Below are 20,709 nucleotides of genomic sequence, written 5' to 3' on the forward strand. Positions count from 1 at the left end.
AAGTCTTAAACAGTATTCAGTAATCACATTGTTACTAGCTTTTTTAAAAATTTAATTAAATTAATTTATTTATTTGGTTGTGCCAAGTCTTAGTTGCCACCTGTGGGCTCCTTAGTTGCGGCTCGCTGGCTCCTTGGTTGTGGCATGCATGTGGGATCTAGTTCCCTGACCAGGGACCGAACCCGGGCCCCCTGAATTGGGAGTGAGGAGTCTTAACCACTGAGCCACCAGGGAAGTCCCTGTTAGTAGCTTTTATTGGCGTTATAATTGGTTATTTTGAACATCACATAAGTGCATATTTATATACATATATAAAGCAAGTAGGTAGTTAGGTTAATATCATGAGGAACCAAAATTCCCACTGTAAGAGAAAAGAGATGATATAAAGCCAAAGAATTTTAAAACCCCGTAATTTTTGTTTTTGGCCATGCCGTGCGCTTTGCAGGATCTTAGCTCCCTGACCGGGGATTGAACCCACACCCTCAGCAGTGAAAGCACAGAGTTCTAACCACTGGACCACCAGGGAATTCCCAAAAACCCTGTAATCTTAATTTTGAATTGGAAATATCAACATGAACTCATGATTCCCTTTGTGTTAAAAAAAAATATGCTCTCTCTGTCACTGTAAAGGCCTATAGCAATAATCAACCTAGTAGCAAAGAGTTCCTCTAGTGCCTAAACTGAGATATTTAAATACCATTTCCAGCTTCTAGAAGCTGCCTGTATTACCTGGCTCACAGGTTCTTCCTCCATTTTCAAAGCCAGCAAACAATGTGGCATCTTCAAATTTCTCTCAGATTTTGGCCTACTCTTCTGCCTCCCTCTTCTTTAAAGGACACTCGTGATTACATGGGACCAACTCAAATAATCCAGGATAATCTCTTTACTTTAAAGTCAGCTGATTAGCAACCTTAATTCCATCTGCAACCTTAATTCTCCTCTGCCACGTAAAATAATCCAGTCACAGGTTCCAGTGATAGGACTAGAGCATCTTTGGGATATCATTGTTTTGTCTGCCACAGATTTCTAAAGTCTTTGTATTATTTCAGAAGAATGGCAGAAATATTGATTCAACTTGCACTTTTTTTTAATTTTTATTTATTTATTTTTGGCTGCATTGGGTCCTCATTGCTGCACACAGGCTTTCTTTAGTTGCGGCGAGCGGGGGTTACTCTTCATTGCGGTGAGCTGGCCTCTCATTGCAGTGGCTTCCCTTATTGCGCAGCATGGGTTCTAGGCACACGGGCTTCAGTAGTTGTGGCACACGTGCACAGTAGTTGTGTCTTGCAGGCTGTAGAGCACAGGCTCAGTAGTTGTGGCACATGGGCTTAGCTGCTCCACGGCATGTGGGATCTTCCTGGACCAGTGATTGAACCTGTGTCCCCTGCACTGGCAGGTGGATTCTTCTTTTTTTTTTTTAATTGGAGTAAAATTGCTTTACAATGTTGTGTTAGCTTCTGTTGTACAATGAAGTGAATCTATATCTTTACCTATATCCCCTCCCTCTTGGACCTCCCTCCAACCCCCCCATCCCGGTCATCACAGAGCACCGAGCTGACCTCCTGTGCTATACAGCAGGTTCCCACTATCTATTTTACACATGGTAGTGTATTTATGTCAAACCCAATGTCCCCATTCGTGCCACCCTCCCCTTCCCCGTGTCCACATGTCCGTTCTCTACATCTACATCTCTATTCCTGCCCTACAAATGGGTTCATCTGTACGATTTTTCTAGATTCTCTACATATGCATTAATATACGATATTTGTTTTTCTCTTTCTGGCTTACTTCATTCTGTATGACAGACTCTAGGTCCATCCACATCTCTACAAATGACCCAATTTCGTTCCTTTTTATGGCTAATATTCCATTCTATATATGTACCACATCTTCTTTATCCATTCATCTATCGTTGGACATTTAGGCTGTTTTCATGTCCTGGCTATTGTAAATAGTGCTGCAATGAACACTGGGGTACAAGTGTCCTTTTGAATTATGGTTTTCTCAGGGTATATGCCCAGTAGTGGGATTGCTGGATCATATGGTAATTCTATTTTTAGTTTTTTAAGGAACCTCCATACTGTTCTCCATAGTGGCTGTATCAATTTACATTCCCACCAACACTGCAAAAGGGCTCCCTTTTCTCCACACCCTCTCCAGCATTTATTGTTCGTAGATTTTTTGATGATGGCCATTCTGACTGGTGTGAGGTGATACCTCATTGTAGTTTTGATTTGCATTTCTCCAATAATTAGTGATGTTGAGCAACTTTTCATGTGACAAGCAGATTCTTAACCACTGTGCCACCACGGAAGTCCCTAACTTGCACTTTTATATATTAAGTATGCATGTTAAAACGTCTAAGGCAAAAATCTTACGTTATCCATTAAAAAACTGTAAGAACTAGTACATAATTTCAGTAAAGTTGCAGAATACAAGATCAATATACAAAAATCCATGGTATTTCTATACACTTGAAATAAACAATCCAAAAATGAAATTAAGAAAACAATTCCATTTATAATAGCACTGATATAACATTGCTGAAATTTAAAAAGATATACATAAATAGAAAGGCATCCCATATTCATGGATTAGAAGAGTTATTATTACTAAAATGGCAATATTCCCCAAACTGATTCACAGATTCAAAGTAATAACTAACAAAATTGTATCTAACTTCCTTGCAGAAATTGACAAGCTAATCCTAAAATTAACATGGAAATTCAAGGGACACAGAAGAGTCAAAACAAATTTTAACGAAAGACATGGTTGTAAGACTCATACTTCCTGATTTCAAAACTTGCTACAAAGCTATAGTAATAAATACAGTGTGATCCTGGTATATAGGCAAATATATAAATCAATGGTATAGAATTGAGAGTTAAAAAATAAACCCATACATTTATGGTCAATTGATTTTTGACCAGCGTGCCAAGATAATGCAAGGAGGAAAGAGGAGTCCTTTCATTAAATGGTGTTGGGACAATGGATATCCACATGCAAAAGAACAAAGCTGAACCCATTCCTCACATCGTATATAAAAATTAACTTAAGGGTTTCCCTGGTGGCGCAGTGGTTGAGAGTCCGCCTGCCGACACAGGGGACACGGGTTCATGCCCCGGTCCGGGAAGATCCCACATGCCACGGAGCGGCTGAGCCCGTGAGCCATGGCCGCTGAGCCTGTGCGTCCGGAGCCTGTGCTCCGCAACGGGAGAGGCCACAACAGTGAGAGGCCCGCGTACTGCAAACAAAACAAAACAAAACAAAACAAAACTTAAAATGGATCATAGACCTCTATGTAAGAGCTAAAACTATAAAACTCTTAAGAAGAAAACATAGGCATAAATCTTCATGACCCTAGGTTAGGCAAAGGCTTCTTAGATATGATACTAAAAGCATGAGAAAAAAAATAAATTGAACTTTATCAAACTTAAAAATGTTTGGTTCAAAGGACACCATTAAAGGGAATTCCCTGGCAGTCCAGTAGTTAGGACTTGGCGCTTTCACTGCCCAGGCCGGGGTTCAATCCATGGTCGGGGAACTGGGATCCCAAAAGCCTTGCGGCACAGCCGAAATAAAAACAAAAACAAAGGACACCATTAAAAACATGAAAGATAACCCACAGAATGGGAGAAAATACCCACAAATCATAGATCTGATAAGGAACTTGTATCTAGAATATATAAAGAACTCATGACTCAATACAAAGACAACCCATTTTTTTAATGAGCAAAGGATTTGAATAGACATTCCTCCAGAGAAGGTATACAAATGGTCAATAAGGACATGAAAAGATATTCAGCATCATTAGTTATTAGGGAAATGCAAATCAAAACCACACAAAGAACCACTTCACACCACTAAGATGGCTATAAACACAAAGACTGGCAATGACAAGTGTTGGCAAGAATGTAGAGAATTAGAACCCACATACATTGCAGATGATAATATAAAATGGTACAGCTGCTTTGGAAAACCTTTTGACAGTTCCTCACAAGGTTAAACAGAGAGATACCATATGATCTAGCAATTCTACTCCTAGGTATACCCAAATGACATGAAAACATATTTCTACATAAAAACTTGTATAAGAATGTTCATAACGGCATTGTTCATAATAGTTAAAAAGTAGGAGCAACTCAAATGTCCATCAATTGTTGAATGGATAAATAAGATTTGGTATATATCCATACAATGGAATATTATTCAGCAATAAAAGGAATGAAATATTAAACATGCCACAATATAGATGAACCTTGAAAATATTATGGTAAGCAAAAAAGATCAGTCACAAAAGAGCACATATATTGTTTAATTCCATTTATTGTAAATGTCCAGATTAGGTGTCAGAAAGCAGATTGGTTGGTTTGGGGGAAAGTGAGGGCTAACTGCTCATGGCTATAAAGTTTCTTTTTGGGGTGCTGAACATGTTCTAAATTGTGGTAATGGCTGCAGAACTCTGGGAATATGCTTAAAAAAAACACTGTACACTCTAAATGACTCAGTTGTATGGTATGTGAATTCTATCTCAATAAAGTTGTTACCAAAAAATGATGGGGAACATTCAAAGAATAGATTATATCATTAGTACACTAATAGAGAAAAAAAATGGAATGAGAAAAAGGAACACAGGTCAGATGAAACAAAATACAAAATAAGGGGCTTCCCTCGTGGTGCAGTGGGTGACAGTCTGCCTGCCGATGCAGGGGACACGGGTTCGTGCCCCGGTCTGGGAAGATCCCACATGCCGCGGAGAGGCTGGGCCTGTGAGCCATGGCCGCTGAGCCTGCGTGTCTGGAGCCTGCGCGTCCGGAGCCTGTGCTCCGCAACGGGAGAGGCCACAACAGTGAGAGGCCCGCGTACCGCAAAAAAAAAAAAAAAAACGAACAAAAAAAACCAAAATAAGATTGCAGAAATAAATCCAAATATATCAAGGGTAGACTAAATACTCTAGGTCTGAAATACCCTCAGATGAGATTTTTTTTTTTAATTCTAGCTATATACTACTTAAAAAGAGACAAAAAGTTCCAAAATTTAAAAAATGGACAAAGACATAGTAGGCAAATATTAGCCAAAACCATTTTAGGTTAGATGTTCTTTCTCAAACTTTAGGGCATTCTTCTATCAACTTCTAATTGAGGTACTGCTGTGGAGATTTTTTTTTTTTAATTTATAGGGGTTTTTTTTGTCATCTCTTACCACTTTAAAAAAATTTTTATTTTATATTGGAGTATGGCTGTTGAGATTTCTTTTTAAGAACCTTTTTATCCCTCATATTTCTAAATTTTAATCTTAATGTAGAACAAGCTTCTTCCTAGGAGATTCCTTAAACTTTCTCTTATATTTAATTTATATCTACTATACATGTTTTCATTCCCAACATTTACATTTTGTTCTCTGAAACAAGGTTCCTTTTTTTGTAAAAGAGCATCCTGTTCTTGTTTCACAGATGCCATACTGTCTCTTGTCTCTGACGAGAGATATTAGGTTTTTTAGTATTTTCTTTTGTTCTATGCATTATTGTTTCCTTTTCCCATTTTGTCTTTGCCTATCTTTTGTGTTAGAGGATTTCCCTGGATGGCTGGTGATTCTATGAAAAAGCAGCGCTTGTTGACTATTGAATATCACTGTACAGTTATCAAGTAGAGACCCAGCTTTTAAATGGGGGACTCTTCCACCAAATATCAATATCTGTGTGTCTTTTCTCTTAGGCCAGTCATTGCTCCAGAGAGGAATCCTCCAATCTTCTGCCTGAGGACATAAGACTAGCTGTGAGCCTTCGGGAAAAGAAACTGAATAGTCTCATTTGTTCATTCACTCAACAGATATTCACTGAGCACCTATGAGATACTATTTTAGGCACCGGGAATACTGAAGTGAACAAAAGACAAAACCCGCTACTCTTGTGTTAACACTCAATAGAAGGAGACATAGCAAAAATTTTCAAGGTAGCAATAAGTGCCACGTAAAGCCAGGAAGGGGGACAATGAATACCAGGTTGGGAAGGAATGTAATTTTAAATCAGTGATCAGGAAAGGCATCTTTAAGCAAAGACCTGAGGGAGGTAAAGGAGAAAGCCATGAACATATTTAGAAGACACAACATGTACCTTCACTTAATACCTGTTTCATCCAGTTGCTTTATCTTTGCCTGCATAAGCCTGCTGAGTCCAGAGCCATCCGGTTCAATTCCTCCAAAAGTTAACCAGTCTCCCATTATTGAGAAATTTATTTTCAATAAATTGAGGGAAAGGAAAAGATCTGGGAGTCTAATAGAGTCAATCAATCCTCCTGTTTTTAGAGCCCTTTCAGAGGTACCTAGCACCTATAATTCCTGAGCATTTATGGGGTTGTGATATGGATTAGTCTGCACTTTCTCCTTCTGGGGGTAGTTTTCAGTTTGCTCTTCTCTGTTAGTGAGTTAACATTCTTCAACTTGCTACCTTCCTAAATCTTGGTATCTTATCTTCCCTCCTCTTCTTTGTCCTTTGATCATATTCCTTTTTCCAAATTACTTTAATTTCATGGGGTTTGGGGAGAAAATGGAGATGAATTAATGAATTAATTTCAACAACAACTCTCTAGGGTAGCTACTATTATTCCTCTTTTGCAAATGAGAAAAGTAAAGCCAAGGGAGGTTAAATATCAATAACTCATCCAACAGCATAGAAAGCAGATCAGCTAGTCTTATTCTTAGGATCACTTCCTTATCAGTTTTCAATACTACCCTCTAAATAATACTAGGTTCTCTTTCCATTCTTTAAATCATCAAAGCTAAGAATGAGCACCCAGAAATCCCCAGGAAGAGGTGAAAGAGGATTGGTTCCTGCTGTAGGGAAAATGATTGGTTGAGGACCCTTACAGCAAGCCGAAGTACCATGAAGACTAAGAAGAAAGTCAAGGTTTACAACTATAATGAAAATGATGGGAGAAAACAGAAGGGCGGAGTGGAAAGGAAGAATCAAAGACAATTCTCAAGTTTTTCTGATGTCATTCACAAAGAAAGAACAGACGAGACCTTTTAAAAGAGTCCCAGCTTACTATATACTGATTTACCATGTGCTTGAAAATCCTACATCCCATCCCTAATACTTTTGTCTCTGTTGGCCATTGATGAGAGTGTTAATGTTAATTGGGCATCATGGAATCCAAAAATGGAAACTGGCATTTCACACAGTCCTGCATTAGACATTGGCCCAACATACAATGTAGTTTCAAGCAAATGAATGAAACCTAACCTCACTTACAACCATTTTCAGATAAGATACTTAGTTTATGGGAACTTCGAACCTGCTGAGTCAGATCACACAAAAACATACTTTGTTTTATTTTTTTATTTTTCTTGGAATTTTATTTTATTCAAGATAATACAAGAGAAGAAGGGTGAAGAGAAGTGAGCATTGGCAGAGATTGGGAGGATGGTGAGTGTTAAGCCATCATTATTTTGGAGTTAGGTTTAATCTTAGTATCTCTCAAACTTTTCCCTCAAAATAACATCCATGACAAAGGAGCATGTTTAAATATCTAGGTGTGTGGTTACCAAATTTTTAAAATCTGTAGTGGACACCATATTCTCTATGCTTTTACTTTATTGTTGGCCTCTCCCCATGAGAATATCAGCTCCATAAGAGGCACATGATTGTTTTATTACTATATCCCCATGCTTTGTTTTAAATGGATGTGGACAGACTGCTGCAGCACAAGAACAACTGTAATCTTATACCTCTGATAATAAAGAATTCTGCTTTACTCAAGTTAGAAAATTTTCTAAATTTTATTTCTACCATTCACCTAACATCAGAACAGCATAATTAGTAACTTCTTTTTCCAAAACTCTAAAAGTAAATAGAAAAAAGGATATAATGACAATTCTACTAAAATGATCTGGCCTCAAACAAAAATACAACCAGTGAGACATCAGGAATGAAAGCAAAAAAGCAGATAGAATACAAGGCTTTTTGATATTTTGCAAGGACCAAATGGAGCTGTTCACTCTCTTAATGTGTGTGGCGATATTCAGTCATCAGAACGCATGTAAGTTACTATACTGCTTAGACATATCACAATAGGAAGAAAGCAAGCAGGTTTGAGGTCAGAGTTTAAAAGCCAATAAAATCTATACAGAAAATCCTAATGAAGTATATTTCAGAACCAATGGCCACATAACACCTTCCCCAGACTCACCTGAATGCCATAATGATCCAGGAAAAAAGACAAAAAGCAAATATCTTTAGGGCAATTATTTGAGAGATTCTTTCCAGTCACAACTTGCTTATATATAAACAGGTAACTTAATTCCAATTAAACAGACATTTGACTATGCCCTGTATTGTAGGCCCTGATATACTTGCTAGACACTAGGGAAATCAGCAGGCCCAAAATTCCCTCAAAGAGCTCATGTCTGGAGGGAAATAGGAAGTAAACAGTCACTGTATACTATATAGCTATGACAGAAATAAGCCTAGCGTACCATGAGAGCTCACAGATGGGACATTCAATCTTGCTCAGGACACTTATGGGGAGGGAACCAGGTCAGAGAAGGATTCACAAAGATTATGTCTGGTATGAAGATTTTATTAAACCAAATGCTATAAAACTTTGAAGTGCTATTTTTATTAAACAATGACCTGGATAGGGAAGAGGCAAAAGTACAAATCCTCTAATTACCAGTAAAGAATACAATTTCCCAATATTCAGTGAAAAAAAAAAGTCAGCATATTCTCCAACTTAAAAATGGGTTTATATTCCAAAGGTTTGTAAAGTAGGTTGTTGGAAAAACTGAAGTACATTTCCCCTGATTAACAGTATAATGAAATATTGGTAGATTCTCTGGGAAGCTCCATTCCCAAGTCTATTTAGCCATAATACACTAAAATGCTATTTGTGATGAAATTCAGCTAATAATAATGATGTAGTTCAGGTGATTAACACAGAAAACTGAATTGAAAGTGATATTGGGCTTCCCTAGTGGCACAGTGGTTAAGAATCCGCCTGCCAATGCAGGGGACATGGGTTTGAGCCCTGGTCCAGGAAGATCCCACATGTTGCGGAGCAACTAAACCCATGTGCCACGACTACTGAGCCTGTGCTCTAGAGCCCGTGAGCCACAACTACTGAAGGCTGCGCGCCTAGAGCCTGTGCTCTGCAACGAGAAGCCACGGCCATGAGAAGCCGGCGCACCACAACGAAGAGTAGCCACCGCTCGCCACAACTAAAGAAAGACTGCGTGCAGCAATGAAGGCCCAATGCGGCCAAAAATAAATAAATAAATTTATTTATTTAAAAAATAATAAAATAAAGTGATATTAATATATCCTGAACCATGGTTCTTATGCTTAAGGAAAAGCTGGTTTAATTAAAAGGATGAGAAGAATTAAATGAAACAAACCAGACACACATGTATTTATGCTGGGCACTTTACAAGCATTATCTAAATTTAATCCTCACAACAACCTGGGCTATATTTTCTTAGTAGAATAAAGATAGAGGGATATAAATATGGAATCATAGAAGGATAGAAATATACTGTTAATAATCACAGTTTTAAAATTTCACTTCTGGGGACTTCCCTGGTGGCACAGTGGTTAAGAATCCGCCTGCCAATGCAGAGGACACAGGTTCGAGTCCTGGTCTGGGAAGATCCCACATGCTGCGGAGCAACTAAGCCTGTGCGCCACAACTACTGAGCCTGCGCTCTAGAGCCCGTGCTCCGCAATAAGAGAAGCCACCGCAATGAGAAGCCCGCACATGCAACGAAGAGTAGCCCCCGCTCACCGCAACTAGAGAAAGCCCGCGCACAGCAATGAAGACCCAATGCAGTCAAAAGTAAAAAAATTTTTAAAAAAGAATATATATATGTATTATGTATAACTGAATCACTTTGCTGTACAGCAGAAATTAACATTGTAAATCAACTGTACTTCAATAACTAAAAAACAAAACTAAACTAAACACCAGCTCACATGCCGACTTTACTATTATGTAGAAAGACCTATCTTACTTTTGACTCTCACTTTAGGAATATTGCTTAACTCATCTGATTGAACACCCGCCCCACCTCACAGCCATTCAGCTCTTAGTGATTAAAAGAGTGCTCCACTTTTGTCTCCAGGATTTTCTTCCAAGCTGCCAACACCTATTTAGTAAGTTTTGATACTGGTCTTGTTGTTCACTCATGTACAGGCAATGAGAACCAAGTTACAGCTTACCTGACCAAGAGCAATTATTAAGAAACTATCGTTTCAAATATGAAAAGAAATGTATCTTAGAATTTATGAAATACAGTAAATAAGTTTCCACTACATAGCTTTACTATTTAAATAGTAATTCCACATATGTATATCTTTCTCCTCAAAAACAAAACTGTGAAGTTAGTATTACCCACATTTTAATAATAGTCAAGCGTATAAGCAGTATGTAGTAAAGCCCGGAAGAGAATTCTAGTTTGCTGATTTAAAACCTATTCTTTCCACTACAAGACAACAGAAGTACAGAACTAATCATACTGACATGGGGTTGGCAAACTATGGCAACTATGGGGTTGGCCTGTGTGCAAATCCAGCCACCCACACCCCGTTTTTGTGTGGCTCATGAGCTGCAAATGGTCTTTATATTTTTAAAGGTTGTGGAGGGGAAAAACAAAGAGAGGAGTATTTAAAGACATGAGAAAATTACATAAAATTCAAATTTCAGTGACACCAAAAAAAATGTAGTTGGAATACAATTACATTCATTTACATATTGTCTATGGCTGCTTTCACCTTACAAGGGCAGAACTGAGTAGTTGCCACAAAAACTATGGCCTGCAAAACATAAAATACTTACAGAAAAAGTTTGCCAAGCCCTGGTATAAATGATAGGTGCTACAAAAGGACAGAAAATGGAAAGATCAGTTCAGGCTGGATAATCAGGAAAAGCTTCAGGATCTCATTTTATATGAATGTTGTGTGCCACATGTCTATTAAATCAAACCTTATGAGAACATTTTTTAAACTGTGCTACTGTAGAATACACAAAGAAATAAAAACAAAGGCTCCTGTACTCTGGGACCTCCAATTTTATTGAGGAAACTAAAAAAAACCAAAAACACAAAAACAAAATAAAAACATGAAATATAAATTATGATAATGTTTATGGTAATCACCCATTTAAATTACCATAAAATTACCATAATAAATTTGACATAGCAATTAAAAAACACAATACCAAGTAGTAACGCACAACAATTGGCAAATAAGAAGAAAAGACAGAAAGTGCTACAGATGCTCAGAGGAGGGACAGAGCAAATGAATGAGCTACAATAGTCTGAAAGAGCTTCAAGGATTTGAGGATGGGAATGACTTGAAAAAGTGATATGGGAGGCCTCGAAAGTAAAATAAACCTGGCAGTTGGTAAGTACAAGAAACATTTAGAAAATTGACATTGCCTGGGACATGACTATGGAGAACTTTTAATGCTACTTTTAACAGTAGACTTCTTGCTCTCATCCCTACACTTGCTGGAGTCACCAGTGTGTAGATACAGCCTCATTGGAAAATAGGCTTCTCTCTTAGAGAGTAAGAGAGAAATTGAGTAAGGGCAGAAAAACCCAATCCTATAAAATGCAGCTGGGCTGAAAATAATTACTAATTGACATTTGCTCTCTTATAGTAATGGACTTGCTTTCAGGTTTGGGGAACGAGAGAGGAAGATATGGATTGTCAAATTTTAATAAAGTAAAACTAAGCAACAGGCATGAATCTTCACATACAAGAGACTAAATCCAAGTGTGAGTTTCAACCATATGAATATTTTAAATCTCAAATTGGACAATGTATTTGTAAACACTCACAACACATTCTACCTAAGTGTTGATGCTGAAATAAAGTATGAATTGTATTATTTTATGAAGTGAAAAACAGCTTTCAGAAGAAAGGGAGTATAGCTTTAGTTACGTCATCTTAATGGAACTGGTAAGGAAGTAAGATTTTCCTTATAGAATGAGGCTAAATAGGTCTAGGATTTCGGTTGCTCGTTCAGTTAGCACTTAAGTAGTCAGCATGTTAGACACCAGGGAAACTAAGACACTATTCCTATCCTTAAGAAGCTCACAGTCTTGAGAAGTAGACAGTCAACCAATAATTATAGTTAGAGGGATAAGTGTTATATCTACAGAAGGTTATGGGGGCATAGAGGATGTACTCATTGACTACTATGTGATGATGCCTACTAGGCGATAATAACCAAAACCAACAAAATTATATGACTGCTATATATCAACTGCTAAGGAAATAAGGGAGGGGAAGGATGAAAGGAGGGAAGAAAAATTTTCCCTGCCTACTTAGAGAACGAAGAATAGGAAATATAAGTTGTATGTTTTTAAGTGAATGTCTCAAATCCAAAGACATAATATACTTCAACATCTACTAAGCTGCTTAAGTCTGACAGGAGAGTTATTAATGAGTCATGAGCTGCACAGTAGCAGTCCTAGTCACTGATGTCACAAATTCTCCAGTTTAGGAGTCTTGTAGTGGAGACAAAATACTGAAGTTTAATTGCAGCCAGCTATTTAAATCAAGGCACCACTGATTAAAAAAAAAAAAGTCCTCATTAGCAACACTGAAGAGGATGGAAAGAATGGAAAGAAGGCAACCAAATGGCTATCTGAGGTCATGATAGTTTGGTATGTTCATTACTGTTGATAAGGGCATCTTATTAAAGCAGCAGACTTAGATTCTAAAACTACATACTGGATCATGCTATTAGAGATCATCTAACCCAAATCTTACTTTATGGAAGGGAATAATTAGCTGTCTATTATGTATCAAGTAGGATTTTGAATTCTGCAAGAAAAATATTCTCTTTAAAAATGAGAAATACAGGCTCAGAAACATAAGATACATTGCCCAGAGCCACTTCCCATAGCAATGGAGCTTGGATTTAAACTCAAGCATGTCTGGTGCCAAAGAGTTCTTTCTACTACACCTCAGAGTTCTTTCTGAGGCCCAGAAGAGGAAAACTTGACCAAGCCACATGGCTTATTAGTGGCAGATAGGATTCCCACTTACACCTGGAAAAAGTCCATGGCAAAGGACACACACAGAGGCATGGTGGAAAAGGACTGATGGTAAACAACTTCAGCCTTCTGCTATGGTTTGGAATGACCAGAATTTTCAACTTAATCTCTTATTCAATCTTCAAAATATAGAGTTGACCCTTGAACAACATGGGAGGAGGAGTAGAGTGTGTGTGAGACCCTCTGAACAACTGAAAATCTGTGTATAACTTACAGTTGGCCCTCCATATCCGTGGGCCCTCTGTATTCAAGATTTCAAACACATGAATTCAACCAATCGTCAATTGTAGTAGTGTAGTACACTTGACCCTTCAACAACACAGTATGAACTGCATGGGTCCATTTATACAAGGATTTTTTTCAATAGTAAATACCACACAATTGTAATGGTAAATACAGCACAATTGGAGGTTGGTTGAATCCAAAGACACTGAACCATGGTATATGGAGGGTCAACTGTAAGTTATACCTGGATTTTCCACAGTGGGGAGAGTGGGCACCCCTAACTCCCTGTTGTTCAAGCGTCAACTATATTGGTAGTATGTGCTTGGGACTGGTTGTCAATACTGTATTTGAAGTACTAAGTGTGGTATATAAGTGGACCATCCTCTTAATAGTGCTATTACTTAAAACTTTCTTCTCTACAAGAAACTATTTCACATCATGAAGGAAAAAGTTTTTCCTAACTAACCAGAGGCGTTTCCTCAAATCTGACATCAAGTAACATGACAAGAAAGGCTCATTAGGTTAAAAAGAATTCCAATTACCCAATTTTGGAGAAAAAGATTTGCTGGCAGTAAGTCTAGCAAAATGGAAAAACGGACGTTCACTCAGAAGTGCTCAGGTCAAGCGGCTCAAACCTGGCATAAAGAGGAAGTGGTGGAGGGAAGGAAAGAAAGAAATCACTTCCTATACCTGTGCAGCAATGAAAACAGTAGGGAATTTGAAGTCAGATTAGTCTCCCCCACTTGTTAATGTCAGGACTCCAAACAGATGCTGTTTACTCTCTACTCCAGACACTCCTTTCCCACTTCCCACCACTCTGTATTCCCTAACAGAATTCCAAATTGTTTCGGTAGCTAGTAGAGATCTTTTGTTATCTTTCCTCCAGCCCAAAGGAATAAATCAGAATTGGTCTAAACCAGTCATAGTAATCCCATTCCCTACTGCCAGTGATTGGTTTTAGGATGTACATGTGAACCAGTTCCGGACCAAGAGATTTAAGGGAAAAACCTGCTGCGGAGTTTCCCATTCTAGGAAAAAAAAACAGGGACAAGCTAAGTTAGGAAAAGGTCTTTGCCCTTGTTCCTTCCTTTTTATCTGCAAGTGGAGTTGCAGCAGCCATCCTGCAACCATAAGGTGACAAGCAAGAGGAGGAAAAGCCAACATTTCTAAGGATGGAAAAAGAAAGGATACAAAAAGCCTGGGTCATGATTGATACAGATGAATAACTGAATCAACTCTGAACTTATTTATAAAAAATATTACTTATTTCAATAAATAATATTTCCGTTTAAATCACAAGCTATTAACAGAAAATTAGATTATTTCACATTAATGTAATATTGTTAATCTGAATTTGAGGAATTTTGTAGGTTTAGTTGTATTTAAATAGTAAACCTATTGAATTTTATAATTATATAAGAGTAATATGGAATTTACTCTTATACACAGGAATTTATCCCTAGTTTTATTTTGTACATATTTAATGTTAAACATTATGTTTACATTACATAATATAATGTAGAACAATAAATATAACACGTTAGTACTTGGGATCTGAAATAGTTTTCCTTCAAAAGGGATTTATACAAATTGAAAAACATATTTCTTCAGGGAAGACGCAACATCATAAAAATGTTTATTCTAAGTTAATTTACATATTTAATATAATGCCAAAAAAACACTATTAGGCACTAGTCTAGTTGATTAGAAAGTTTATCTGTAAGAATAAACAAGTAAGAGGAGCCAGGAAAACCCTGAAAAAGAATGAACGGGAAGCTACCTCTACCATTTACTAAAACATAATAATGCCTCTCCAATTTAAAGCATAGTGATGGCACATAAATAAATAGGCCGAGGGAAAAGGAAAGAAAATTCATAAACAGACCCAAATCTATGTAGAAATTTGGTGTATGATAAAAATGTCATTTTAACTAGTGGGGAAAAGGACTAATTTTTATAGACGAGAAATTCACATAATGGGAAAAGGACTTTTTAATAAATTGTGTTACAACAACTGGATAGCATATGGATAAAGATAAAATTAGATCTGTTCCTCACTTTGCACATCAAGATAAACAAGATGGATGCAAGAAAAGAAAGCATACAGGTCCTAGGGAAAAAAATATATGAATCGTTTTACAAGCTGGGAGAAGGAAATGTCTTTCTGCAATCCAAAATCCAGAAGCAATGGATTTTGCTAGATAGATCTGAGTACATTAAAATTTAAAAACAACTTTTTTACATGGCAAAAAATATCATAAGCAAAGTAAAAAGGCAACTTGGAAAAATATTTTTAACACTTATAAGGAAAAAAATATCCCTGATACATAAAAAGCTTCAAAGAGCCACTCCAGAAAACAATTTGGCAGTTTCTTAAAAAGTTAAACATAACTTACCATATGGCCCAGCAATTCCTTTCTTAGGTAATTATCCAAGGAAATGCAAACATTATTTCCACATAGAGCTCTGCATGTGAATATTCACAGCAGCATTATTCATAACAGAAAAACACTGGAAACAACCCAAGTGTCCAGCAACTGATAAATGATTAAACTGTGGTATACCTATACAATGGAATTCAGCCAAAAAAAAAAAAAATGAATGAAGTACTTATATATGCTAAAACATAGATGAAACTTGAAAACATTATGCTAAGTGAAAGAAGCCAGTCACAAAAGGCCACATACTATATGGTTTTATTTACATATCTCCAGAACAGGCAAATCCACAGAGACAGAAAATAGATTAATGGCTGCCAGGGGCTGGGGGAAGGGGAAGTAACTGCTAACAGGTAAGTAGTTTCCTTACGGGATGATGAAAATGTTCTGGAATTAGTGCTGATGATTATACAACCTTGAACATACTAGAAATCACTGAACTGTATACTCTGAAAGAGTGAATTCTATGGCATGTGAATTATAACTTAATATTTTGTGTGTGTGTGTGTGTGTGTGTGTGTGTGTGTGTGTGTGTTACGCGGGTCTCTCACCGCTGTGGTCTCTCCCGTTGCAGAGCACAGGTTCCGGACACGCAGGCTCAGCGGCCATGGCTCACGGGCTCAGCCACTCCACAGCATGTGGGATCTTCTCAGACCAGGGCACGAACCTGTGTCCCCTGCATCGGCAGACGGACTCTCAACCACTGCACCACCAGGGAAGCCCTATAACTTAATTTTTTTGAAATTGATAATCAACGTAAACAGATACACGAAGATTTCATTCTTTTAGTAACTTAATATGTGACCTTGAGCAAATCACTCCACTTTGCCCTTTATTTCTCCATCTGTGTGAACAGCCCCTTAAAGCCTTCCTAAGAGGCCTGATATCTGTAATAAACTTAAGAAGTTGAATGAAAAACTATCTGATCAGATATGAATAAATACACAGCTTGAGGGGAAAGAGTTGACATTATAAGATACTGAAAGGAGTGCTTCTACTTCATAAAGAATGAGCCTTTCTCATTGTTCTCAACATATAATAATTTACTAGTTATCATTCCTTAAAAGCTTATGTGTCAGGAGGCATAACTGCTTTTCACATATTATCTCATTCTCACAGCACTCTAAGGTAAGCAGAAGTATCCCAGTTTTAGAGATAAGAAGCAGACTATGAGAGGTTAAATGACTTAACTAAAATAAATACTCAAGCTAACCTTCAAACTCAGATCATTATCACTTCAAACACCAGTCTCTTTGCACCAAGGAATAACAAGAACAACGGACTACAAATCTAAAGTCTGGGTTTCTGAAGTCTTGTTTCTGCCACTTCATGATTCTGTGATCCTAGGCAAGTCAATGAACATTTGAGTTTCCTCATTAAAAGAAAATATTAACCCTTGCCCTAACTTACCTCATGGAATAATACAAAAAAGCACTAATATATGTCAGTTAAAGCACTATAAAAATGTAAGAGATAATTATAGAAACAGAGTACTATTCATGAACCAAAAACATGTTGAAAAATGGTCAAATGATTTTAATAACTTATAGCCTCTCAAATGGTAATGGAATGTACTAAAGTAGTGATTTTAAAAACACCCTCAACAAAAATATACAAATGGGACCTAATGAAACTTCAAAGCTTTTGCACAGCAAAGGAAACCATAAACAAGACGAAAAGACAACCCACAGAATGGGAGAAAATATTTGCAAACGAGTCAATGGACAAAGGATTAATCTCCAAAATATACAAACAGCTCATGCAGCTCAATATTAAAGAAACAAACAACCCAATCCAAAATTGGGCAGAATACCTAAATAGACTTTTCTCCAAAGAAGACATACAGATGGCCAAGAAGCACATGAAAAGCTGCTCAACATAACTAATTATTAGAGAAATGCAAATCAAAACTACAACGAGGTATCACCTCACACCAGTTAGAATGGGCATCATCAGAAAATCTACAAACAACAAATGCTGGAGAGGGTGTGGAGAAAAGGGAACCCTCTTGCACTGTTGGTGGGAATGTAAATTGATACAGCCACTATGGAGAACAGTATGGAGGTTCCTTAAAAAGCTAAAAATAGAATTACCATATGATCCAGCAATCCCACTACTGGGCATATACCCAGAGAAAACCATAATTCAAAAAGACACATGCACCCCAATGTTCACTGCAGCACTATTTACCATAGCCAGGTCATGGAAGCAACCTAAATGCCCATCAACAGATGAATGGATAAAGAAGATGTGGTACATATATACAATGGAATATTACTCAGCCATAAAAAGGAACGATATTCGGCCATTTGCTGAGACATGGATGGATCTAGAGACTGTCATACAGAGTGAAGTAAGTCAGAAAGAGAAAAACAAATATCGTATATTAACGCATTTATGTGGAACCTAGAAAAATGGTACAGATGAACCGGTTTGCAGGGCAGAAGTTGAGACACAGATGTAGAGAACAAACGTATGGAAATCAAGGAGGGAAAGCCAGAGGCGGGTGGGGATAGTGGTATGATGAATTGGGCGATTAGGATTGACATGTATACACTGATGTTTATAAAATTGATGACTAATAAGAACCTGTTGTATAAAAAAATAAATTAAATTAAAATATATATATAAATAAAATAAAAACACCCTCAAGCATACCAGGTGTTATAGACTGAAATTCTGTGCCCCCCAAAATTCACTTTAAATCCTAATCTCCAATAACCTCTACAGTATTTGAAGGTGGAGCCTGTGGGAGGTGATAAGGTCATGAGGGTGTAGCCTTCATAAATATGATTAGTACCCTTATAAAAGAGACCCCACAGAGCTCTCTTCTTCCTTCCCACATGTAAGGACACAGCGAGAAGACTGCCATCTATGAACTAAGAAGTGGTCCTCACCAGACACGGAATCTGCTGGTGCCTTGATCTTGGTCAGCCTCTAGCACTCTTAAGAAAAAAAATATGGTATTTTTGTTATGGCAATCCTAACAGATTAATACCAGTTGCAAGTAGGGCTCTAAAATCAGAGCTCCAAAATCTTTAATTAAAAAGTTCAAAACCACTGTTTTGGGTATCATCTACTGGCATCTATCAAGGAACAATAAAACCAGGATTTCAGGCCTTACCTGAGAAATAACATACATAAAGCTACTATCACAATGCCTGGCACATAGTACTCACTTAAAAAAAATTAAAAAAAAAAAGTAATTGTTATTATTGCTTTATCCAGCAATACTCTGGAATTACTAAATCCATTTGGAAAAACAAAACTATGGAAACTCAGGAAAAACCAAAAACTCAAAACCACCCTGAATATGCAAACATATCTAAATAAGGTTTACTGAAACTGAAGGCAAGAGAATATGAAAAATAGGTGAAAGAGTAAGTCATATAAGGAACAGGTCCAACCTGAGAGTAAGAGATGGACTGGGGAGTGGAAAAGATGGAAAGAGTAAAAAAAAAAAGCAAGTGAGAAGAAGTTAGAAATAAAGAAGGATAATTTGAAATTGGTAGACGTGAGACTTCATAAACCAGGACTGACTGAGGAAAAAGGAAGACTGAATCCTAGAGTATTTGCAAAGGAATAAGACACACAATTCAAATTAAGTATTGCCAATGATAACAACTATGAATCCAAAAAACACAATAGGTCTGAGAGACTCTCTTCCAGCTTTAAGATTCTAGAAGAGGAGACAGTCTACATTATCATTAACATTAGGCTTACATGAGGCATGCCTATGTTCCAATAAGGAAGTAGGAAATAAAAATACAGGAAAATAAGCTACTTGAGGACCACATAAAATTCACCAATATATGCTCCTCTCTTCACAGTACTATAAAGAAGCGTTTTTCTAAAGAACTTTATCTTCCAGGATAAGCAGTTAACCTAAATTAGGAGGACGAAAGCTTCTATTTAAAGAGGTTAAGTTACTAATAATCTAATCAGTTGATTTTACTTTTTCTTAGTATTTTTCTTCAGTTCTTCATCTTCAGAGAACTTTTGATAAAGTGAGAAGCTAAGCTCTAACTTATCTGAAGGACATATGGTTATTAAAAAGCTAGTATTTTTATATATATTTTAGAGAAGAGTGCTGGAATACTGAAAGATCAAAGTTTAGTTTAAGAAAGGTAGCAACTAAGATACATATCAACAATAAATGTTACATTAATTTTATAGTCCAGGTTAATTTTCCCAAATAATCTCCTATGGATCAGCTTCCAGATCCTCCTTAATCATGTTACAGTCCTACCTTTGTCTTGCAAAGCCGAAACGATCTTCATTTTACCTTACAGGTAGGCTTCTACCACCTCATTGTCTTGTGCATCCATCGACCTATCTTCACTTGTCAAGGTTTTCTCAGTTTTCTACTGTGTCTCATAGTCAGGTTTCCACTTCAATTCTTAGTTTCCTTCCCCAGTTTTTCCAACCATTCTCACCACCTCTCTACTCCACTGTTTTGATTCACAGGATTCTCCTTTCTCTTCATTGCTAGGACATGCTTTCACAGTATTGTATCTCCCATCTAAATCTCCTTTTCGATCAGTTTTTGTACATATTAATCTTCAGAACCTAAGGTTTTTCTTCTCTAGTCCTTTCCAAGAATGTCTACCAACCCATCTCTAGAATCCCAAACACACACTCCTGACTACCACATACCTAAGTACTTTTCCTACCCCTTTTCTCTTTTCAGTCACTAGTCTCCAGAATCCTATCTGATACTACAAATACCCCTCAAAACCAACTGCCTGTTCAATTACCTCTGCCTTCTACTTCTCCCAGGTTCAGCTCATTACACTCTCTCTCCTACACCTTAGTATCCCCCAACCTGGCCCAAGCCATTCAGCAACCTAAATTCCCAAAGCCAACACAGCTCCTCCCATTCCAGTAAACGATGGTTTCCCTCAAAACATTTTAAGTGGCTCCTCTCAGTGTTTCATTAATTGAATCTTATCAGATCAGTACATAGCTTCTGCCAGACCTATTTGCCCAG

General features: G+C 37.3%; 1 protein-coding gene across 1 annotated transcript in view; it reads right to left on the reverse strand.

Moving 5' to 3' along the window:
* Positions 1 to 20,709, reverse strand: part of PPME1 (protein phosphatase methylesterase 1) — a 76,119-nt gene that overhangs the window by 54,350 nt on the left and 1,060 nt on the right. The gene's annotated exons all lie outside the window — the stretch shown is intronic.

Source organism: Leucopleurus acutus (genome assembly GCF_964270905.1).
Source record: "Leucopleurus acutus genome assembly, chromosome: 8".
Lineage (NCBI taxonomy): Eukaryota > Metazoa > Chordata > Mammalia > Artiodactyla > Delphinidae > Leucopleurus > Leucopleurus acutus.